This window comes from Octopus bimaculoides, chromosome 1, assembly GCF_001194135.2.
Source record: "Octopus bimaculoides isolate UCB-OBI-ISO-001 chromosome 1, ASM119413v2, whole genome shotgun sequence".
In the NCBI taxonomy this organism is placed as follows: Eukaryota; Metazoa; Mollusca; class Cephalopoda; order Octopoda; family Octopodidae; genus Octopus; species Octopus bimaculoides.
Window position 1 is genome coordinate 117,942,116 of NC_068981.1, and position 4,918 is coordinate 117,947,033.

General features: G+C 35.7%; 1 long non-coding RNA gene across 1 annotated transcript in view; it reads right to left on the reverse strand.

Annotated features, from left to right (window-relative positions):
* LOC128248397 (uncharacterized) overlaps window positions 1–4,918 on the reverse strand; it is a 123,542-nt gene that overhangs the window by 62,308 nt on the left and 56,316 nt on the right. The gene's annotated exons all lie outside the window — the stretch shown is intronic.

The window sequence follows — 4,918 nt, forward strand, 5'->3', positions numbered from 1 at the left end:
TTTATCGACCCCCTAAAAGGATGAAAGGCCAAGCTGACCTCGTCGGGATGAGAAATCAGAACGCAAAGAGCCGAAAGAAAAGCCGCTAAGTATTTTACCCGATGCTCTAAAGTCTCTGCCATCACACCGCCGTCATACACACATAAAAGTATACTCCTCGCATTTTCATATGTGTCTTTGTGTGTGTGTGTGTGTGTGTGCGTGTGTGTGTGTGTGTATGTGTGTGTGTGTGTGTGTGTGTCTGTCTGTGTCTGTGTGTTTGTGTGTAGGGGCGTGCGTACCTCTATATGTGTATATATTTGTGTAAAGTAGAGAACGCCGTAAAATTAAAAACAATTAAGTAATTGATAAGTATGTTCAAATCTTTCATTTTACATGAACATGTTTTCTCGCTTGAAGCAAAGAACGTAATACTTTCCAAGATAAGTAACCTTATAATTCTCTATTTACTACAGAATTAAAATGTCCGCCAGCGACAATGTTTGAAGGTTATCTTGCTCGGCAGACTTGTCTCCACGTGACCTCTACGTTATTATAACTCACCTACTGTGTTTGAATGTGTTTCATTATGTCCGTCACAATTTAACTAGCACGCTATCTTTGCTTCGTTTTCATTATCAGTTCTTTTCCTGTTTCTCATTTTACTCTTTGCGCTCCACCCCTTTCTCATTCTACTCTACCTTCATTTTATCAGAATCTTCCACTTATGACCAGGTTTCATTTCTTCTTTTTAGTGTATCTGGTCTACTTAATCAGTCTCTGCCTTCCTCACTCCATCTTGCTACTCCCCACTCCCTTTCGACCATTCACCCTCATAATTTCTCGCCTCTATGCTTCTTAATATCTTGGTATATTCAGTTATGTTCTCTTTCGTCGACTAATCTTTGATGGTTCTTATATCTACTTTTCCCCCCAATTCGCTCTCATAATACTTAAGTTAACACCAACCTAACTAGCATGGAAACACACATACATAAATGGATATATGGAGGGGATGAAAGCATTATACCACCAAAAAGCAATGAATGGGTACATATCTCGTAAGCCAGAGGATAACAACAACATTGACAGAAAGTGTAGCCTCTCCTGAACTTGTAATAGATACATTACTTCCTACCTTCAAGGATATGCCTCTACTATCCATTAACATGAGACAGCCCCTAAATACCTGATAAACAAGAAAGACAATGATACCACCAGACATCCACGTTATGATAGGAAATGTCGGCTCTGCGATGCCAGTGTGGAAGATACCACTCACATCATCAGCAGCTGCTTCAAAATATCTACGAGACACTACCTGCCCCTAAAGCATTATATTATTGCAAAGATTATTTACAATGCTATCCGCAGGAAGGATTGCTCTGACATACATCAAAGGCACGTCAGAACTAGCATGTATTCACACCTTTAAAAACAAGGAATGCTGGTGGAACACTCCAATAAAAATAGCAATTCGGTGAAAATATAACAAACCTGATATTGTTCTATGGGACAGGGAACAAGAATCATGCAGATATGTAGAGGTGAACTGCCCAACGGATATGAACGTACTATCACAAGTAAAGGGAGAAGAGAAAAATTATAGTGAATCAATGCAGAATTTACAGCTCCCGTTCCCTTACTATGAATTCTCATTTGCACCTACCATTGCAGAAGTATTAGTTTTTGTACTTACAAATAGGCACAAAGACTTAAAAATGCTAGGAGCAAATTAAACTGACGCAGATTCAGCCACACACTTACAAACACCGGGAAATCTTTAACTCAAAAACATCTTGTCACTTTGTTAGGAACCGGCGTGGACTCTCTTAAGAACTTAAATAAAGCTCAAAGAGAAATTATGCATACATACAAACATACATACACATACGCATACACATGTATAAAACCAAACTGAAACTTCGGAGACGCTATCAACCATTTCTTTGCAAAAATAAACAGGTACTCTCTAAAAATCATTGAATGATGCCCCTTCAGTTTAAAGTTTAATACCAATTTTCTTCATATATAATTTCACATAAAACCTAACACATACACACACACACACACACACACACACACACACACACATATATATATGTACACATATATATATATTGATTGATTGATTGATAGATTGATTGATTGATTGATTGATTGATTGATTGATTGATTGATTGATTGATTGATTGATTGATTGATTGATCGATGGGATAATTATAATCCTGGCAATAGCTTCATTAGCACATTATCTAAGATCCTGACTGGCATAATATATCAATAATTGAAGGAAGATCGGCGAGACACCGACTAATTGAAAGGGGACCACTTCACAACTACAAGGTAAGATCCAGTAAGCTCGATAGAAGCACCTCAGACTGAATAATGATAATAATAATTTAAATGAAGATGTCAAAACAACGTTACAATCGCTTCTGTAAACAAACGATTTTTTAAATTTCGTGTTTTATACAGTGTTATGTAATATATGCCATATATATCATAGGAATATGAAATCATAAACGGATATAAAGGTATTAAATGATAAAATAGTTCACATACGGAAACGATTGTAATGTGGATTCCACTAATTTCCTGATTAAAATAAAATATAGATATATAGTATTTATGGTTGTGTGTATATTTGTGTGCATGTATGGGGATGCTTATGTGTGTGTGTTTGTGTTTGTGTGTGTGTGTGTGTGTGTGTGTGTGTGCATGCATGCGCATATGTAAGTATATCCACACAAATGTGGAAATCTCATGGATACACATTTTTCATTGATTTGCTGTGGGTTGCATGTTACGTCAATGAATTTCTAAAGCCTGCCAAGATCTGAGAGGTGATTGTGATTGATGTAAATCTCCAACGTTAAATCGGACTTCAGATTTAATTGGGTCTATTTCATTCCTTTGTTTTATGTGAAATATTAAACATAAACATAATGTATCTTCCACATTCGTGTAATATTGGTATATATAAATTTCGTTGTCACCGTGCATTGGTTTTAAAATGTTATTTGTTGGTTAATGCTTGTAGTATTTACATGATATGTAACATTTTTCTACTTATTTTTTTCTACACGAACTTGTGTCGTTCCTATAATTTTTTACATATTCTTATGATTTTATTTCAGCTCACCTTTGTAACAACCCTCATATATAAACGTTTGTGATTATGTGTGGCTATGGATATACATGTGTATTTCCCTGTGTCTGTGTGAACCAGTCTATATTTGTGCGTGCACGTCTAGATTGTGTGTTATTAAAAGAATTTGCTAAGAAAAACAAGTCAATAAGAATGTTTATTTAAGTGATAGTCCCTCTATAAAAGAAAATAGTTACACTGGATAAGAGTAGAACAGATTCAACGGTAAAGGAAATTTTCATATTTTGTCTAACAACACTATTTCAAATAATTATTTATTTCCAAAAACTGCAAAAATAAAGAAAGAAAAATATCGTGCGTTAACTTTTCACTAGTTTTCCGTTTCACTTATGGAAACTTTCAAGAATTATTCTTTCGGAGCAAATATTATTTTAACGAATAATGAGTAAGAAGAGATGTACTTTGTAGCCAACAGATAATGCTCCTGTTTACGATGTTTATGTATGTATTCGAGCAACAAATATAAATAGAGTAATTCCCTAATCGTTACAAATGTCAATACACCAATGCTTGGAATGAATATATTTCTTACTCACGTTTGTTGTTGGTAAGAAACGAACGGCAATAAAAGGAAAGAGAAAGAAATATATTTTATTTAAAGAATGTTGGATGTTCATAAAAAAGCTTAACAACATAGAAAGCAATCACAATAATGATTAAAATTTCTACTTTGGGTACAAAGAAAAATATTCGGGAAGTCGGGTTACCATCGATCACGATACCTAACTAGTGCTTTATTTATCGCTGAAACTGGTGCTTTCATGATTTAAAAGAAGAAAAGTATTGTTGACCTCCGCGGAATTAGAAATCAGGACTTGAATAACCGGACCGAATATTGCGAAGCATTTTCCTTGCGCTCTTGCCCTACTAGTAGTAGTAATAATAATAATCCTTTATATTATCGGCATAAGGCCTGAAATTTGAGGGAGGAGGTTAGTCGATTACATCGACCCAAGTACTCAACTGGTACTTAATTTATCGACCCCGAAAAGATGAAAGGGAAAGTCGACATCGGCGAAATTTGAACTCAGATACCACCCAATCTGGACAAACATCTGCACACTTTAGAAATACGGTACAATCTTGGTGTCTTGCAAATATCGGCTTCACTTGGAACTGCACGCATACTGCGTAAAGTACTGTGTGTCTGAAGTTCTTGTTGTGACATGAGAGATAATCTATACCCCCGGTACACGCAATATTTTCAATCTACAGCATCAAAGTGTTTGGTACTATGTGACATCGTTAATAATGATAATAATCCTTTCTGCTGTAGGCACATGGAGTCTATGGGGAAGGGGACTGTAGGTACATGGATTCTATGGGGAAGGGGACAGTCGATCTCATCGACCCAAGTACTCAACTTGTACTTGTTTTATCTATCCCCAAAAGGATGAAAGGCAAAGTCGACTCCGGCGGAATTTGATCTCAGACCTTAGCAACGGGTGAAATACAGCTAACCATTTCGGCAAGCGTGCTAACCATTTGGCTAGCTCGCTGCCGTAATAATAATAGTAACAACAGCAACAACAACAACAACAACAATAATAATAATAATAATAATAATAATAATAATAATAATAATAATAATAATAATAATAATAATAATAAGCTACAACATCCTTAACTGGACACTAAACGAACTATGTAAAATAGACAGGAAAAGAAGAAAAATAACGACAGGATATAGGATGCACCACCCAAAATCTGACATAGAAAGGCTATATATACAACGCACAGAAGGTGGCAGGGGTCTTATACAGCTAG